The sequence below is a fragment of the Mustelus asterias genome, chromosome 30 (assembly GCF_964213995.1).
Source record: "Mustelus asterias chromosome 30, sMusAst1.hap1.1, whole genome shotgun sequence".
Lineage (NCBI taxonomy): Eukaryota > Metazoa > Chordata > Chondrichthyes > Carcharhiniformes > Triakidae > Mustelus > Mustelus asterias.
The window spans coordinates 1,947,716-1,966,938 of NC_135830.1; the positions used below are offsets into that span (position 1 = coordinate 1,947,716).

Sequence of the window (19,223 nt, forward strand, 5' to 3'; positions counted from 1 at the left end):
CGTTATGCTCAGTGGCAATGGCTTTTTCGAACAGCCTGAGTCGCTTCGCGTACTTCTGTACACTCACGATGCCGTTGACAATTTTTCAACTGGGAAAAAGTCTGCCTCCCATCCTGACAAATTGTCCATCTTTTCACACTTCTGTGCCACAAATCGGTCGGTGACATTTGAGCAAACCTTGACCGCTCGACAGCGAAACACATACGGACGACCGGTCAGCTGGATGTCAACTGTGATCATTCCTCTCATTCGCTTCAATGTTTTGTCAATATTCACGTCAGCCAACCTTGTTGCAAGAAATCATACCAGCTTACTTTGACGCACTGCATTCAACCGATCAACACATCGCTTCACACGAATTGATAATGCGCTTCAAACCTAATTTACGCAAATACTGAGTTTTTTCAGAAGAACAGCTATTCGGCTGGAAATCTCGAAACTGGCGGTTAGTTGGTCGTCACGCTCAACACATTAACCGCTCAACATTGTCTTTACGATTTGGCAGAAGGGTGTCTAATGTGTTGCTGATGACAGCGAAAAAGTCGGGATCGGAAGGAAATTCCTTCAGCAAGCATGGATGGAAACTTCATTGAGGAGCCGCCGTGAGGCAACGTAGAATATCCCTCGCAACGAGCACGATGCTTTCTCCACATTTTTATGTCATTCCAATTCCCACAGTGTGCCTCGTTATGAAGCGTCGCACGAGAGAGTAGGCAAAAGATGAAATCCCAATTCGCTCTCCCCAGTGTGCAGCGGGACCTGTGACATGGGGCTGCTGTGTGACTGTTACTGATAGAAAGAGTTGGATCACAAGGGCAGTTGGGCTGTGTTTTGTTCAGCCTTTCAAATCTTGATGAATTACTCGAAACGTTAAATCGTGTTGAATGATAGCCTTTGGAAATATATTTCTGTTCACTGAAGGTGCAACTCACAGAATCATTGACGCAAAAATCAAATTGAACGGATTCCGGTTAATTCTGCGCTTGAACACACGCCCCCATTTTGCAGCCCTGGCTGCCAGACTTCCAGATGGAGCAAATATTCCACAAATGGCAAATGCATCCAATCAGCAAAATGGCAACATTTTGACAATATTCCGACTGAATTTCGCAACATATTTTACTATTTTAGCCGAAAAAAATATTTCAAATAAAACCGGCGGGGGGGGGGCGGGGGTGAACATCAAATGCACGTTGTGATTGCCCCAGCCAAATCCCATGAAAGTCATTTAAAACGAAAATGCCATTCCATCAGGTTGAAGATGCGCGATCAGTCAGCAGTGAAAATTTTAAACTTCTGCACTGAATGATGCAACTCAATAGAAAAACGCAGGTGCTCATCGTGGGCTTCGTTTGCGACGTCGGCCGGTTAGCTCAGGTGGTTAGAGCGTGGTGCTAATAACGCCAAGGTTGCGGGTTCAATCCCCGTACTGGCCACATGCGATTACCGGTGTGGGCAGAACTTTTCGTCGGCAGAGGCTGATCCGCTTCGCGTTTTTCCACATCGGCAAAGTCCAGCTTTTTTTTTTTCTCCTTGCCAACTTTTAAAATGGGAAAATTTCTTCCAACCGTTCTGACAAATTGCCCATCTTTTCAAACTTCTGTGCCACAAACCGAAAGGGCGAATGTGGAAGGTTACGAGACGGGAAAGGTGTTTTCATTGCAAAGGGTGGACCGGCGGAGAAAGATTGAGTTCATCTAATTAAATTCACAACGAGTGCTGACATGAAGTCCTTCATTTGGCTCCGAAATCGTTTATAAAAGCACTGGGATCATGCTCAGGTGGTCACATCTGCAGTTTGACCTCAGTACGGAGCCTTACGGCTGATGCTGGCTGGTCACCACTCTTCAGAAAAGACATTAGGAAGAGGACAGGTGACACTGCCTGGGAGGTTTACAATGATAAAATAAGTCCGTTATGAGGCGGTGTTGGAGACGTTCGGGTGGTTCCACGTCGAACATAGAAAATTGGAAGATGTCCCAACTCTGATATTCCAGCTGATACGGGATTTCGACAGAGTAAACAGTCAAAATACTCCCTCTCCGCGCAGGTCAATAACTGAAGTTGTCAGGTGCAAATTTGTTGAGAAAACATCTGGAGTGGACAGGCGGACCGGCATCAACTTCACGCAAATTGGTGGGACATGGAACCATTCCACATGGAAAAATGACGGAAGATGCCATCCTTTCCAGCGAGTCGTCGTGAAACGGAAATGAGTAGTCAGCAGGATTCGAACCTGCGCGGGGAAACCCCAATGGATTTCTAGTCCATCGCCTTAACCACTCGGCCATGACTACACGGTCCAATGCGCCAGAAATCATACTGATACCCACTCAATAATTCTTATAGCCGGCCTCCTTGAAGTGATGCTGACCTCTTGTGATGGATACAAATGCGATTAATTTCGCTGCTGATGTCATGCGTCTGTCTTCTTTCCCCATGTCGGCTCAATTTCATCTGTCGTCTAACGTCCTTTTCATTCGGATACAGCACATGGGTGGATTGAAACAAACAATTGCAAGCATTCTATATCTGTCCACACACTCAGAACTGGATGGAACATAAACTTTACATCCCAAAATAGCTCCCTTCAAGGCGCCTTAGGAAAACGAGCTCTTGAATGCGCAAAACTAATGCAGATATATTAGAGTATGTGCGGATTCGGAATCCAATCCGGCTCTCCCACATGGTGGTGACATTTGCCGTTTCTGAATCACCAGTGGACAAATTTGAATTGAGCCCATCGAGAATATCTTTCTGTTCACTGAAGATGCAACTCCCGCAATCATTGATCCAAAATTTAAGATGAGCTGGGGCCGGTTAGTTTATACGGTTGGAGCATGTTGCTAATAACGCTGCGACTGAGGGTTCAATCCTCGTACTGTCCAAATGCGGTTACCTCTGTCTGTGGAGCCCGGTTTACGTTATGCTCAGTGGCAATGGCTTTTTCGAACAGCCTGAGTCGCTTCGCGTACTTCTGTACACTCACGATGCCGTTGACAATTTTTCAACTGGGAAAAAGTCTGCCTCCCATCCTGACAAATTGTCCATCTTTTCACACTTCTGTGCCACAAATCGGTCGGTGACATTTGAGCAAACCTTGACCGCTCGACAGCGAAACACATACGGACGACCGGTCAGCTGGATGTCAACTGTGATCATTCCTCTCATTCGCTTCAATGTTTTGTCAATATTCACGTCAGCCAACCTTGTTGCAAGAAATCATACCAGCTTACTTTGACGCACTGCATTCAACCGATCAACACATCGCTTCACACGAATTGATAATGCGCTTCAAACCTAATTTACGCAAATACTGAGTTTTTTCAGAAGAACAGCTATTCGGCTGGAAATCTCGAAACTGGCGGTTAGTTGGTCGTCACGCTCAACACATTAACCGCTCAACATTGTCTTTACGATTTGGCAGAAGGGTGTCTAATGTGTTGCTGATGACAGCGAAAAAGTCGGGATCGGAAGGAAATTCCTTCAGCAAGCATGGATGGAAACTTCATTGAGGAGCCGCCGTGAGGCAACGTATAATATCCCTCGCAACGAGCACGATGCTTTCTCCACATTTTTATGTCATTCCAATTCCCACAGTGTGCCTCGTTATGAAGCGTCGCACGAGAGAGTAGGCAAAAGATGAAATCCCAATTCGCTCTCCCCAGTGTGCAGCGGGACCTGTGACATGGGGCTGCTGTGTGACTGTTACTGATAGAAAGAGTTGGATCACAAGGGCAGTTGGGCTGTGTTTTGTTCAGCCTTTCAAATCTTGATGAATTACTCGAAACGTTAAATCGTGTTGAATGATAGCCTTTGGAAATATATTTCTGTTCACTGAAGGTGCAACTCACAGAATCATTGACGCAAAAATCAAATTGAACGGATTCCGGTTAATTCTGCGCTTGAACACACGCCCCCATTTTGCAGCCCTGGCTGCCAGACTTCCAGATGGAGCAAATATTCCACAAATGGCAAATGCATCCAGTCAGCAAAATGGCAACATTTTGACAATATTCCGACTGAATTTCGCAACATATTTTACTATTTTAGCCGAAAAAAATATTTCAAATAAAACCGGGGGGGGGGGGGGGGTGAACATCAAATGCACGTTGTGATTGCCCCAGCCAAATCCCATGAAAGTCATTTAAAACGAAAATGCTATTCCATCAGGTTGAAGATGCGCGATCAGTCAGCAGTGAAAATTTTAAACTTCTGCACTGAATGATGCAACTCAATAGAAAAACGCAGTTGCTCATCGTGGGCTTCGTTTGCGACGTCGGCCGGTTAGCTCAGGTGGTTAGAGCGTGGTGCTAATAACGCCAAGGTCGCGGGTTCAATCCCCGTACTGGCCACATGCGATTACCGGTGTGGGCAGAACTTTTCGTCGGCAGAGGCTGATCCGCTTCGCGTTTTTCCACATCGGCAAAGTCCAGCTTTTTTTTTTTCTCCTTGCCAACTTTTAAAATGGGAAAATTTCTTCCAACCGTTCTGACAAATTGCCCATCTTTTCAAACTTCTGTGCCACAAACCGAAAGGGCGAATGTGGAAGGTTACGAGACGGGAAAGGTGTTTTCATTGCAAAGGGTGGACCGGCGGAGAAAGATTGAGTTCATCTAATTAAATTCACAACGAGTGCTGACATGAAGTCCTTCATTTGGCTCCGAAATCGTTTATAAAAGCACTGGGATCATGCTCAGGTGGTCACATCTGCAGTTTGACCTCAGTACGGAGCCTTACGGCTGATGCTGGCTGGTCACCACTCTTCAGAAAAGACATTAGGAAGAGGACAGGTGACACTGCCTGGGAGGTTTACAATGATAAAATAAGTCCGTTATGAGGCGGTGTTGGAGACGTTCGGGTGGTTCCACGTCGAACATAGAAAATTGGAAGATGTCCCAACTCTGATATTCCAGCTGATACGGGATTTCGACAGAGTAAACAGTCAAAATACTCCCTCTCCGCGCAGGTCAATAACTGAAGTTGTCAGGTGCAAATTTGTTGAGAAAACATCTGGAGTGGACAGGCGGACCGGCATCAACTTCACGCAAATTGGTGGGACATGGAACCATTCCACATGGAAAAATGACGGAAGATGCCATCCTTTCCAGCGAGTCGTCGTGAAACGGAAATGAGAAATGCGTAGTCAGCAGGATTCGAACCTGCGCGGGGAAACCCCAATGGATTTCTAGTCCATCGCCTTAACCACTCGGCCATGACTACACGGTCCAATGCGCCAGAAATCATACTGATACCCACTCAATAATTCTTAGAGCCGGCCTCCTTGAAGTGATGCTGACCTCTTGTGATGGATACAAATGCGATTAATTTCGCTGCTGATGTCATGCGTCTGTCTTCTTTCCCCATGTCGGCTCAATTTCATCTGTCGTCTAACGTCCTTTTCATTCGGATACAGCACATGGGTGGATTGAAACAAACAATTGCAAGCATTCTATATCTGTCCACACACTCAGAACTGGATGGAACATAAACTTTACATCCCAAAATAGCTCCCTTCAAGGCGCCTTAGGAAAACGAGCTCTTGAATGCGCAAAACTAATGCAGATATATTAGAGTATGTGCGGATTCGGAATCCAATCCGGCTCTCCCACATGGTGGTGACATTTGCCGTTTCTGAATCACCAGTGGACAAATTTGAATTGAGCCCATCGAGAATATCTTTCTGTTCACTGAAGATGCAACTCCCGCAATCATTGATCCAAAATTTAAGATGAGCTGGGGCCGGTTAGTTTATACGGTTGGAGCATGTTGCTAATAACGCTGCGACTGAGGGTTCAATCCTCGTACTGTCCAAATGCGGTTACCTCTGTCTGTGGAGCCCGGTTTACGTTATGCTCAGTGGCAATGGCTTTTTCGAACAGCCTGAGTCGCTTCGCGTACTTCTGTACACTCACGATGCCGTTGACAATTTTTCAACTGGGAAAAAGTCTGCCTCCCATCCTGACAAATTGTCCATCTTTTCACACTTCTGTGCCACAAATCGGTCGGTGACATTTGAGCAAACCTTGACCGCTCGACAGCGAAACACATACGGACGACCGGTCAGCTGGATGTCAACTGTGATCATTCCTCTCATTCGCTTCAATGTTTTGTCAATATTCACGTCAGCCAACCTTGTTGCAAGAAATCATACCAGCTTACTTTGACGCACTGCATTCAACCGATCAACACATCGCTTCACACGAATTGATAATGCGCTTCAAACCTAATTTACGCAAATACTGAGTTTTTTCAGAAGAACAGCTATTCGGCTGGAAATCTCGAAACTGGCGGTTCGTTGGTCGTCACGCTCAACACATTAACCGCTCAACATTGTCTTTACGATTTGGCAGAAGGGTGTCTAATGTGTTGCTGATGACAGCGAAAAAGTCGGGATCGGAAGGAAATTCCTTCAGCAAGCATGGATGGAAACTTCATTGAGGAGCCGCCGTGAGGCAACGTATAATATCCCTCGCAACGAGCACGATGCTTTCTCCACATTTTTATGTCATTCCAATTCCCACAGTGTGCCTCGTTATGAAGCGTCGCACGAGAGAGTAAGCAAAAGATAAAATACCAATTCGCTCTCCCCAGTGTGCAGTGGGACCTGTGACATGGGGCTGCTGTGTGACTGTTACTGATAGAAAGAGTTGGATCACAAGGGCAGTTGGGCTGTGTTTTGTTCAGCCTTTCAAATCTTGATGAATTACTCGAAACGTTAAATCGTGTTGAATGACAGCCTTTGGAAATATATTTCTGTTCACTGAAGGTGCAACTCACAGAATCATTGATGCAAAAATCAAATTGAACGGATTCCGGTTAATTCTGCGCTTGAACACACGCCCCCATTTTGCAGCCCTGGCTGCCAGACTTCCAGATGGAGCAAATATTCCACAAATGGCAAATGCATCCAGTCAGCAAAATGGCAACATGTTGACAATATTCCGACTGAATTTCGCAACATATTTTACTATTTTAGCCGAAAAAAATATTTCAAATAAAACAGGGGGGGGTGAACATCAAATGCACGTTGTGATTGCCCCAGCCAAATCCCATGAAAGTCATTTAAAACGAAAATGCCATTCCATCAGGTTGAAGATGCGCGATCAGTCAGCAGTGAAAATTTTAAACTTCTGCACTGAATGATGCAACTCAATAGAAAAACGCAGTTGCTCATCGTGGGCTTCGTTTGCGACGTCGGCCGGTTAGCTCAGGTGGTTAGAGCGTGGTGCTAATAACGCCAAGGTCGCGGGTTCAATCCCCGTACTGGCCACATGCGATTACCCGTGTGGGCAGCACCTGTCGCCTTTTCGTCGGCCGAGGCTGATCCGCTTCGCGTTCTTCCACACCGGCAAAGTGCAGCTTTTTTTTCTCCTTGACAACTTTTAAACTGGTAAAATTTCTTCCAACCGTTCTGACAAATTGCCCATCTTTTCAAACTTCTGTGCCACAAATCGAAAGGGCGAATGTGGAAGGTTACGAGACGGGAAAGGAGTTTTCATTGCAAACAGTAGACCGTCCGGAGAAAGATTGAGCGTCATCGAATTAAATTCACAACGGAGTGCTGACATAATGTCCTTCATTTGGCTACGAAATCGTTTATAAAAGCACTGGGATCATGCTCAGGTGGTCACATCTGCAGTTTGACCTCAGTACGGAGCCTGACGGCTGATGCTGCCTGGTCACCACTCTTCAGAAAAGCCATTAGGAAGAGGACAGGTGACACTGCCTGGGAGGTTTAAAATGATAAAATAAGTCCGTTATGAGGCGGTGTTGGAGACGTTCGGGTGGTTCCACGTCGAACATAGAAAATTGGAAGATGTCCCAACTCTGATATTCCAGCTGATACGGGATTTCGACAGAGTAAACAGTCAAAATACTCCCCCTCCGCGCAGGTCAATAACTGAAGTTGTCAGGTGCAAATTTGTTGAGAAAACATCTGGAGTGGACAGGCGGACCGGCATCAACTTCACGCAAATTGGTGGGATATGGAACCATTCCACATGGAAAAATGACGGAAGATGCCATCCTTTCCAACGAGTCGTAGTGAAACGGAAATGAGAAATGCGTCGTCAGCAGGATTCGAACCTGCGCGGGGAAACCCCAAGGGATTTCTAGTCCATCGCCTTAACCACTCGGCCACGACTACACGGTCCAACGCGCCAGAAATCATACTGATACCCACTCAATAATTCTTAGAGCCGGCCTCCTTGAAGTGATGCTGACCTCTTGTGATGGATACAAATGCGATTAATTTCGCTGCTGATGTCATGCGTCTGTCTTCTTTCCCCATGTCGGCTCAATTTCATCTGTCGTCTAACGTCCTTTTCATTCGGATACAGCACATGGGTGGATTGAAACAAACAATTGCAAGCATTCTATATCTGTCCACACACTCAGAACTGGATGGAACATAAACTTTACATCCCAAAATAGCTCCCTTCAAGGCGCCTTAGGAAAACGAGCTCTTGAATGCGCAAAACTAATGCAGATATATTAGAGTATGTGCGGATTCGGAATCCAATCCGGCTCTCCCACATGGTGGTGACATTTGCCGTTTCTGAATCACCAGTGGACAAATTTGAATTGAGCCCATCGAGAATATCTTTCTGTTCACTGAAGATGCAACTCCCGCAATCATTGATCCAAAATTTAAGATGAGCTGGGGCCGGTTAGTTTATACGGTTGGAGCATGTTGCTAATAACGCTGCGACTGAGGGTTCAATCCTCGTACTGTCCAAATGCGGTTACCTCTGTCTGTGGAGCCCGGTTTACGTTATGCTCAGTGGCAATGGCTTTTTCGAACAGCCTGAGTCGCTTCGCGTACTTCTGTACACTCACGATGCCGTTGACAATTTTTCAACTGGGAAAAAGTCTGCCTCCCATCCTGACAAATTGTCCATCTTTTCACACTTCTGTGCCACAAATCGGTCGGTGACATTTGAGCAAACCTTGACCGCTCGACAGCGAAACACATACGGACGACCGGTCAGCTGGATGTCAACTGTGATCATTCCTCTCATTCGCTTCAATGTTTTGTCAATATTCACGTCAGCCAAGCTTGTTGCAAGAAATCATACCAGCTTACTTTGACGCACTGCATTCAACCGATCAACACATCGCTTCACACGAATTGATAATGCGCTTCAAACCTAATTTACGCAAATACTGAGTTTTTTCAGAAGAACAGCTATTCGGCTGGAAATCTCGAAACTGGCGGTTCGTTGGTCGTCACGCTCAACACATTAACCGCTCAACATTGTCTTTACGATTTGGCAGAAGGGTGTCTAATGTGTTGCTGATGACAGCGAAAAAGTCGGGATCGGAAGGAAATTCCTTCAGCAAGCATGGATGGAAACTTCATTGAGGAGCCGCCGTGAGGCAACGTATAATATCCCTCGCAACGAGCACGATGCTTTCTCCACATTTTTATGTCATTCCAATTCCCACAGTGTGCCTCGTTATGAAGCGTCGCACGAGAGAGTAAGCAAAAGATAAAATACCAATTCGCTCTCCCCAGTGTGCAGTGGGACCTGTGACATGGGGCTGCTGTGTGACTGTTACTGATAGAAAGAGTTGGATCACAAGGGCAGTTGGGCTGTGTTTTGTTCAGCCTTTCAAATCTTGATGAATTACTCGAACCGTTAAATCGTGTTGAATGACAGCCTTTGGAAATATATTTCTGTTCACTGAAGGTGCAACTCACAGAATCATTGATGCAAAAATCAAATTGAACGGATTCCGGTTAATTCTGCGCTTGAACACACGCCCCCATTTTGCAGCCCTGGCTGCCAGACTTCCAGATGGAGCAAATATTCCACAAATGGCAAATGCATCCAGTCAGCAAAATGGCAACATGTTGACAATATTCCGACTGAATTTCGCAACATATTTTACTATTTTAGCCGAAAAAAATATTTCAAATAAAACAGGGGGGGGTGAACATCAAATGCACGTTGTGATTGCCCCAGCCAAATCCCATGAAAGTCATTTAAAACGAAAATGCCATTCCATCAGGTTGAAGATGCGCGATCAGTCAGCAGTGAAAATTTTAAACTTCTGCACTGAATGATGCAACTCAATAGAAAAACGCAGTTGCTCATCGTGGGCTTCGTTTGCGACGTCGGCCGGTTAGCTCAGGTGGTTAGAGCGTGGTGCTAATAACGCCAAGGTCGCGGGTTCAATCCCCGTACTGGCCACATGCGATTACCCGTGTGGGCAGCACCTGTCGCCTTTTCGTCGGCCGAGGCTGATCCGCTTCGCGTTCTTCCACACCGGCAAAGTGCAGCTTTTTTTTCTCCTTGACAACTTTTAAACTGGTAAAATTTCTTCCAACCGTTCTGACAAATTGCCCATCTTTTCAAACTTCTGTGCCACAAATCGAAAGGGCGAATGTGGAAGGTTACGAGACGGGAAAGGAGTTTTCATTGCAAACAGTAGACCGTCCGGAGAAAGATTGAGCGTCATCGAATTAAATTCACAACGGAGTGCTGACATAATGTCCTTCATTTGGCTACGAAATCGTTTATAAAAGCACTGGGATCATGCTCAGGTGGTCACATCTGCAGTTTGACCTCAGTACGGAGCCTGACGGCTGATGCTGCCTGGTCACCACTCTTCAGAAAAGCCATTAGGAAGAGGACAGGTGACACTGCCTGGGAGGTTTAAAATGATAAAATAAGTCCGTTATGAGGCGGTGTTGGAGACGTTCGGGTGGTTCCACGTCGAACATAGAAAATTGGAAGATGTCCCAACTCTGATATTCCAGCTGATACGGGATTTCGACAGAGTAAACAGTCAAAATACTCCCCCTCCGCGCAGGTCAATAACTGAAGTTGTCAGGTGCAAATTTGTTGAGAAAACATCTGGAGTGGACAGGCGGACCGGCATCAACTTCACGCAAATTGGTGGGATATGGAACCATTCCACATGGAAAAATGACGGAAGATGCCATCCTTTCCAACGAGTCGTAGTGAAACGGAAATGAGAAATGCGTAGTCAGCAGGATTCGAACCTGCGCGGGGAAACCCCAATGGATTTCTAGTCCATCGCCTTAACCACTCGGCCACGACTACACGGTCCAACGCGCCAGAAATCATACTGATACCCACTCAATAATTCTTAGAGCCGGCCTCCTTGAAGTGATGCAGACCTCTTGTGATGGATACAAATGCGATTAATTTCACTGCTGATGTCATGCGTCTGTCTTCTTTCCCCATGTCGGCTCAATTTCATCTGTCGTCTAACGTCCTTTTCATTCGGATACAGCACATGGGTGGATTGAAACAAACAATTGCAAGCATTCTATATCTGTCCACACACGCAGAACTGGATGGAACATAAACTTTACATCCCAAAATAGCTCCCTTCAAGGCGCCTTAGGAAAACGAGCTCTTGAATGCGCAAAACTAATGCAGATATATTAGAGTATGTGCGGATTCGGAATCCAATCCGGCTCTCCCACATGGTGGTGACATTTGCCGTTTCTGAATCACCAGTGGACAAATTTGAATTGAGCCCATCGAGAATATCTTTCTGTTCACTGAAGATGCAACTCCCGCAATCATTGATCCAAAATTTAAGATGAACTGGGGCCGGTTAGTTTATACGGTTGGAGCATGTTGCTAATAACGCTGCGACTGAGGGTTCAATCCTCGTACTGTCCAAATGCGGTTACCTCTGTCTGTGGAGCCCGGTTTACGTTATGCTCAGTGGCAATGGCTTTTTCGAACAGCCTGAGTCGCTTCGCGTACTTCTGTACACTCACGATGCCGTTGACAATTTTTCAACTGGGAAAAAGTCTGCCTCCCATCCTGACAAATTGTCCATCTTTTCACACTTCTGTGCCACAAATCGGTCGGTGACATTTGAGCAAACCTTGACCGCTCTACAGCGAAACACAGACGGACGACCGGTCAGCTGGATGTCAACTGTGATCATTCCTCTCATTCGCTTCAATGTTTTGTCATTATTCACGTCAGCCAACCTTGTTGCAAGAAATCATACCAGCTTACTTTGACGCACTGCATTCAACCGATCAACACATCGCTTCACACGAATTGATAATGCGCTTCAAACCTAATTTACGCAAATACTGAGTTTTTTCAGAAGAACAGCTATTCGGCTGGAAATCTCGAAACTGGCGGTTAGTTGGTCGTCACGCTCAACACATTAACCGCTCAACATTGTCTTTACGATTTGGCAGAAGGGTGTCTAATGTGTTGCTGATGACAGCGAAAAAGTCGGGATCGGAAGGAAATTCCTTCAGCAAGCATGGATGGAAACTTCATTGAGGAGCCGCCGTGAGGCAACGTATAATATCCCTCGCAACGAGCACGATGCTTTCTCCACATTTTTATGTCATTCCAATTCCCACAGTGTGCCTCGTTATGAAGCGTCGCACGAGAGAGTAAGCAAAAGATAAAATACCAATTCGCTCTCCCCAGTGTGCAGTGGGACCTGTGACATGGGGCTGCTGTGTGACTGTTACTGATAGAAAGAGTTGGATCACAAGGGCAGTTGGGCTGTGTTTTGTTCAGCCTTTCAAATCTTGATGAATTACTCGAAACGTTAAATCGTGTTGAATGACAGCCTTTGGAAATATATTTCTGTTCACTGAAGGTGCAACTCACAGAATCATTGATGCAAAAATCAAATTGAACGGATTCCGGTTAATTCTGCGCTTGAACACACGCCCCCATTTTGCAGCCAGGGCTGCCAGACTTCCAGATGGAGCAAATATTCCACAAATGGCAAATGCATCCAGTCAGCAAAATGGCAACATGTTGACAATATTCCGACTGAATTTCGCAACATATTTTACTATTTTAGCCGAAAAAAATATTTCAAATAAAACAGGGGGGGGTGAACATCAAATGCACGTTGTGATTGCCCCAGCCAAATCCCATGAAAGTCATTTAAAACGAAAATGCCATTCCATCAGGTTGAAGATGCGCGATCAGTCAGCAGTGAAAATTTTAAACTTCTGCACTGAATGATGCAACTCAATAGAAAAACGCAGTTGCTCATCGTGGGCTTCGTTTGCGACGTCGGCCGGTTAGCTCAGGTGGTTAGAGCGTGGTGCTAATAACGCCAAGGTCGCGGGTTCAATCCCCGTACTGGCCACATGCGATTACCCGTGTGGGCAGCACCTGTCGCCTTTTCGTCGGCCGAGGCTGATCCGCTTCGCGTTCTTCCACACCGGCAAAGTGCAGCTTTTTTTTCTCCTTGACAACTTTTAAACTGGTAAAATTTCTTCCAACCGTTCTGACAAATTGCCCATCTTTTCAAACTTCTGTGCCACAAATCGAAAGGGCGAATGTGGAAGGTTACGAGACGGGAAAGGAGTTTTCATTGCAAACAGTAGACCGTCCGGAGAAAGATTGAGCGTCATCGAATTAAATTCACAACGGAGTGCTGACATAATGTCCTTCATTTGGCTACGAAATCGTTTATAAAAGCACTGGGATCATGCTCAGGTGGTCACATCTGCAGTTTGACCTCAGTACGGAGCCTGACGGCTGATGCTGCCTGGTCACCACTCTTCAGAAAAGACATTAGGAAGAGGACAGGTGACACTGCCTGGGAGGTTTACAATGATAAAATAAGTCCGTTATGAGGCGGTGTTGGAGACGTTCGGGTGGTTCCACGTCGAACATCGAAAATTGGAAGATGTCCCAACTCTGATATTCCAGCTGATACGGTATTTCGACAGAGTAAACAGTCAAAATACTCCCTCTCCGCGCAGGTCAATAACTGAAGTTGTCAGGTGCAAATTTGTTGAGAAAACATCTGGAGTGGACAGGCGGACCGGCATCAACTTCACGCAAATTGGTGGGACATGAAACCATTCCACATGGAAAAATGACGGAAGATGCCATCCTTTCCAGCGAGTCGTAGTGAAACGGAAATGAGAAATGCGTAGTCAGCAGGATTCGAACCTGCGCGGGGAAACCCCAATGGATTTCTAGTCCATCGCCTTAACCACTCGGCCATGACTACACGGTCCAATGCGCCAGAAATCATACTGATACCCACTCAATAATTCTTAGAGCCGGCCTCCTTGAAGTGATGCTGACCTCTTGTGATGGATACAAATGCGATTAATTTCGCTGCTGATGTCATGCGTCTGTCTTCTTTCCCCATGTCGGCTCAATTTCATCTGTCGTCTAACGTCCTTTTCATTCGGATACAGCACATGGGTGGATTGAAACAAACAATTGCAAGCATTCTATATCTGTCCACACACGCAGAACTGGATGGAACATAAACTTTACATCCCAAAATAGCTCCCTTCAAGGCGCCTTAGGAAAACGAGCTCTTGAATGCGCAAAACTAATGCAGATATATTAGAGTATGTGCGGATTCGGAATCCAATCCGGCTCTCCCACATGGTGGTGACATTTGCCGTTTCTGAATCACCAGTGGACAAATTTGAATTGAGCCCATCGAGAATATCTTTCTGTTCACTGAAGATGCAACTCCCGCAATCATTGATCCAAAATTTAAGATGAACTGGGGCCGGTTAGTTTATACGGTTGGAGCATGTTGCTAATAACGCTGCGACTGAGGGTTCAATCCTCGTACTGTCCAAATGCGGTTACCTCTGTCTGTGGAGCCCGGTTTACGTTATGCTCAGTGGCAATGGCTTTTTCGAACAGCCTGAGTCGCTTCGCGTACTTCTGTACACTCACGATGCCGTTGACAATTTTTCAACTGGGAAAAAGTCTGCCTCCCATCCTGACAAATTGTCCATCTTTTCACACTTCTGTGCCACAAATCGGTCGGTGACATTTGAGCAAACCTTCACCGCTCTACAGCGAAACACAGACGGACGACCGGTCAGCTGGATGTCACCTGTCATCATTCCTCTCATTCGCTTCAATGTTTTGTCATTATTCACGTCAGCCAACCTTGTTGCAAGAAATCATACCAGCTTACTTTGACGCACTGCATTCAACCGATCAACACATCGCTTCACACGAATTGATAATGCGCTTCAAACCTAATTTACGCAAATACTGAGTTTTTTCAGAAGAACAGCTATTCGGCTGGAAATCTCGAAACTGGCGGTTAGTTGGTCGTCACGCTCAACACATTAACCGCTCAACATTGTCTTTACGATTTGGCAGAAGGGTGTCTAATGTGTTGCTGATGACAGCGAAAAAGTCGGGATCGGAAGGAAATTCCTTCAGCAAGCATGGATGGAAACTTCATTGAGGAGCCGCCGTGAGGCAACGTATAATATCCCTCGCAACGAGCACGATGCTTTCTCCACATTTTTATGTCATTCCAATTCCCACAGTGTGCCTCGTTATGAAGCGTCGCACGAGAGAGTAAGCAAAAGATGAAATCCCAATTCGCTCTCCCCAGTGTGCAGCGGGACCTGTGACATGGGGCTGCTGTGTGACTGTTACTGATAGAAAGAGTTGGATCACAAGGGCAGTTGGGCTGTGTTTTGTTCAGCCTTTCAAATCTTGATGAATTACTCGAAACGTTAAATCGTGTTGAATGACAGCCTTTGGAAATATATTTCTGTTCACTGGAGGTGCAACTCACAGAATCATTGATGCAAAAATCAAATTGAACGGATTCCGGTTAATTCTGCGCTTGAACACACGCCCCCATTTTGCAGCCCTGGCTGCCAGACTTCCAGATGGAGCAAATATTCCACAAATGGCAAATGCATCCAGTCAGCAAAGTGGCAACATGTTGACAATATTCCGACTGAATTTCGCAACATATTTTACTATTTTAGCCGAAAAAAATATTTCAAATAAAACAGGGGGGGGGGGGGTGAACATCAAATGCACGTTGTGATTGCCCCAGCCAAATCCCATGAAAGTCATTTAAAACGAAAATGCCATCCCATCAGCTTGAAGATGCGCGATCAGTCAGCAGTGAAAATTTTAAACTTCTGCACTGAATGATGCAACTCAATAGAAAAACGCAGGTGCTCATCGTGGGCTTCGATTGCGACGTCGGCCGGTTAGCTCAGGTGGTTAGAGCGTGGTGCTAATAACGCCAAGGTCGCGGGTTCAATCCCCGTACTGGCCACATGCGATTACCCGTGTGGGCAGGACCTGTCGTCTTTTCGTCGGCAGAGCCTGATCCGCTTCGCGTTCTTCCACATCAGCAAAGTCCAGCTTTTTTTTGCTCCTTGCCAACTTTTAAAATGGGAAAATTTCTTCCAACCGTTCTGACAAATTGCCCATCTTTTCAAACTTCTGTGCCACAAACCGAAAGGGCGAATGTGGAAGGTTACGAGACGGGAAAGGTGTTTTCATTGCAAAGGGTGGACCGGCGGAGAAAGATTGAGTTCATCTAATTAAATTCACAACGAGTGCTGACATAAAGTCCTTCATTTGGCTCCGAAATCTTTTGTAAAAGCACTGGGATCATGCTCAGGTGGTCACATCTGGAGTTTGACCTCAGTACGGAGCCTTACGGCTGATGCTGGCTGGTCACCACTCTTCAGAAAAGACATTAGGAAGAGGACAGGTGACACTGCCTGGGAGGTTTACAATGATAAAATAAGTCCGTTATGAGGCGGTGTTGGAGACGTTCGGGTGGTTCCACGTCGAACATAGAAAATTGGAAGATGTCCCAACTCTGATATTCCAGCTGATACGGTATTTCGACAGAGTAAACAGTCAAAATACTCCCTCTCCGCGCAGGTCAATAACTGAAGTTGTCAGGTGCAAATTTGTTGAGAAAACATCTGGAGTGGACAGGCGGACCGGCATCAACTTCACGCAAATTGGTGGGACATGAAACCATTCCACATGGAAAAATGACGGAAGATGCCATCCTTTCCAGCGAGTCGCAGTGAAACGGAAATGAGAAATGCGTAGTCAGCAGGATTCGAACCTGCGCGGGGAAACCCCAATGGATTTCTAGTCCATCGCCTTAACCACTCGGCCATGACTACACGGTCCAATGCGCCAGAAATCATACTGATACCCACTCAATAATTCTTAGAGCCGGCCTCCTTGAAGTGATGCTGACCTCTTGTGATGGATACAAATGCGATTAATTTCGCTGCTGATGTCATGCGTCTGTCTTCTTTCCCCATGTCGGCTCAATTTCATCTGTCGTCGAACGTCCTTTTCATTCGGATACAGCACATGGGTGGATTGAAACAAACAATTGGAAGCATTCCATATCTGTCCACACACGCAGAACTGGATGGAACATAAACTTTACATCCCAAAATAGCTCCCTTCAAGGCGCCTTAGGAAAACGAGCTCTTGAATGCGCAAAACTAATGCAGATATATTAGAGTATGTGCGGATTCGGAATCCAATCCGGCTCTCCCACATGGTGGTGACATTTGCCGTTTCTGAATCACCAGTGGACAAATTTGAATTGAGCCCATCGAGAATATCTTTCTGTTCACTGAAGATGCAACTCCCGCAATCATTGATCCAAAATTTAAGATGAGCTGGGGCCGGTTAGTTTATACGGTTGGAGCATGTTGCTAATAACGCTGCGACTGAGGGTTCAATCCTCGTACTGTCCAAATGCGGTTACCTCTGTCTGTGGAGCCCGGTTTACGTTATGCTCAGTGGCAATGGCTTTTTCGAACAGCCTGAGTCGCTTCGCGTACTTCTGTACACTCACGATGCCGTTGACAATTTTTCAACTGGGAAAAAGTCTGCCTCCCATCCTGACAAATTGTCCATCTTTTCACACTTCTGTGCCACAAATCGGTCGGTGACATTTGAGCAAACCTTGACCGCTCGACAGCGAAACACATACGGACGACCGGTCAGCTGGATGTCAACTGTGATCATTCCTCTCATTCGCTTCAATGTTTTGTCAATATTCACGTCAGCCAAGCTTGTTGCAAGAAATCATACCAGCTTACTTTGACGCACTGCATTCAACCGATCAACACATCGCTTCACACGAATTGATAATGCGCTTCAAACCTAATTTACGCAAATACTGAGTTTTTTCAGAAGAACAGCTATTCGGCTGGAAATCTCGAAACTGGCGGTTAGTTGGTCGTCACGCTCAACACATTAACCGCTCAACATTGTCTTTACGATTTGGCAGAAGGGTGTCTAATGTGTTGCTGATGACAGCGAAAAAGTCGGGATCGGAAGGAAATTCCTTCAGCAAGCATGGATGGAAACTTCATTGAGGAGCCGCCGTGAGGCAACGTATAATATCCCTCGCAACGAGCACGATGCTTTCTCCACATTTTTATGTCATTCCAATTCCCACAGTGTGCCTCGTTATGAAGCGTCGCACGAGAGAGTAAGCAAAAGATGAAATCCCAATTCGCTCTCCCCAGTGTGCAGCGGGACCTGTGACATGGGGCTGCTGTGTGACTGTTACTGATAGAAAGAGTTGGATCACAAGGGCAGTTGGGCTGTGTTTTGTTCAGCCTTTCAAATCTTGATGAATTACTCGAAACGTTAAATCGTGTTGAATGACAGCCTTTGGAAATATATTTCTGTTCACTGGAGGTGCAACTCACAGAATCATTGATGCAAAAATCAAATTGAACGGATTCCGGTTAATTCTGCGCTTGAACACACGCCCCCATTTTGCAGCCCTGGCTGCCAGACTTCCAGATGGAGCAAATATTCCACAAATGGCAAATGCATCCAGTCAGCAAAATGGCAACATGTTGACAATATTCCGACTGAATTTCGCAACATATTTTACTATTGTAGCCGAAAAAAATATTTCAAATAAAATAGGGGGGGGGGGGGGGGGGGGTGAACATCAAATGCACGTTGTGATTGCCCCAGCCAAATCCCATGAAAGTCATTTAAAACGAAAATGCCATTCCATCAGGTTGAAGATGCGCGATCAGTCAGCAGTGAAAATTTTAAACTTCTGCACTGAATGATGCAACTCAATAGAAAAACGCAGGTGCTCATCGTGGGCTTCGTTTGCGACGTCGGCCGGTTAGCTCAGGTGGTTAGAGCGTGGTGCTAATAACGCCAAGGTCGCGGGTTCAATCCCCGTACTGGCCACATGCGATTACCCGTGTGGGCAGGACCTGTCGTCTTTTCGTCGGCAGAGCCTGATCCGCTTCGCGTTCTTCCACATCGGCAAAGTCCAGCTTTTTTTTGCTCCTTGCCAACTTTTAAAATGGGAAAATTTCTTCCAACCGTTCTGACAAATTGCCCATCTTTTCAAACTTCTGTGCCACAAACCGAAAGGGCGAATGTGGAAGGTTACGAGACGGGAAAGGTGTTTTCATT

At 46.0% G+C, this 19,223-nt stretch overlaps 13 non-coding genes across 13 annotated transcripts; 7 read left to right on the forward strand and 6 right to left on the reverse strand.

Annotated features, from left to right (window-relative positions):
• Nucleotides 1-1,362: 1,362 nt before the first annotated feature.
• trnai-aau (transfer RNA isoleucine (anticodon AAU)) lies at nucleotides 1,363-1,436 on the forward strand. The gene has a single exon. It is a non-coding gene; the product is annotated as a tRNA-Ile (tRNA).
• A 779-nt stretch (nucleotides 1,437-2,215) lies between these two features.
• trnas-aga (transfer RNA serine (anticodon AGA)) lies at nucleotides 2,216-2,297 on the reverse strand. The gene has a single exon. It is a non-coding gene; the product is annotated as a tRNA-Ser (tRNA).
• A 1,984-nt stretch (nucleotides 2,298-4,281) lies between these two features.
• trnai-aau (transfer RNA isoleucine (anticodon AAU)) lies at nucleotides 4,282-4,355 on the forward strand. Its single transcript has one exon. It is a non-coding gene; the product is annotated as a tRNA-Ile (tRNA).
• A 786-nt stretch (nucleotides 4,356-5,141) lies between these two features.
• trnas-aga (transfer RNA serine (anticodon AGA)) lies at nucleotides 5,142-5,223 on the reverse strand. The gene has a single exon. It is a non-coding gene; the product is annotated as a tRNA-Ser (tRNA).
• A 1,976-nt stretch (nucleotides 5,224-7,199) lies between these two features.
• Nucleotides 7,200-7,273, forward strand: trnai-aau (transfer RNA isoleucine (anticodon AAU)). Its single transcript has one exon. It is a non-coding gene; the product is annotated as a tRNA-Ile (tRNA).
• Nucleotides 7,274-8,067: 794 nt separating this feature from the next.
• On the reverse strand, nucleotides 8,068-8,149 carry trnas-aga (transfer RNA serine (anticodon AGA)). The gene has a single exon. It is a non-coding gene; the product is annotated as a tRNA-Ser (tRNA).
• Nucleotides 8,150-10,125: 1,976 nt separating this feature from the next.
• Nucleotides 10,126-10,199, forward strand: trnai-aau (transfer RNA isoleucine (anticodon AAU)). The gene has a single exon. It is a non-coding gene; the product is annotated as a tRNA-Ile (tRNA).
• Nucleotides 10,200-10,993: 794 nt separating this feature from the next.
• trnas-aga (transfer RNA serine (anticodon AGA)) lies at nucleotides 10,994-11,075 on the reverse strand. The gene has a single exon. It is a non-coding gene; the product is annotated as a tRNA-Ser (tRNA).
• A 1,976-nt stretch (nucleotides 11,076-13,051) lies between these two features.
• On the forward strand, nucleotides 13,052-13,125 carry trnai-aau (transfer RNA isoleucine (anticodon AAU)). Its single transcript has one exon. It is a non-coding gene; the product is annotated as a tRNA-Ile (tRNA).
• A 794-nt stretch (nucleotides 13,126-13,919) lies between these two features.
• Nucleotides 13,920-14,001, reverse strand: trnas-aga (transfer RNA serine (anticodon AGA)). The gene has a single exon. It is a non-coding gene; the product is annotated as a tRNA-Ser (tRNA).
• A 1,981-nt stretch (nucleotides 14,002-15,982) lies between these two features.
• Nucleotides 15,983-16,056, forward strand: trnai-aau (transfer RNA isoleucine (anticodon AAU)). The gene has a single exon. It is a non-coding gene; the product is annotated as a tRNA-Ile (tRNA).
• Nucleotides 16,057-16,848: 792 nt separating this feature from the next.
• trnas-aga (transfer RNA serine (anticodon AGA)) lies at nucleotides 16,849-16,930 on the reverse strand. The gene has a single exon. It is a non-coding gene; the product is annotated as a tRNA-Ser (tRNA).
• Nucleotides 16,931-18,918: 1,988 nt separating this feature from the next.
• Nucleotides 18,919-18,992, forward strand: trnai-aau (transfer RNA isoleucine (anticodon AAU)). The gene has a single exon. It is a non-coding gene; the product is annotated as a tRNA-Ile (tRNA).
• The last annotated feature ends 231 nt before the right edge of the window (nucleotides 18,993-19,223 follow it).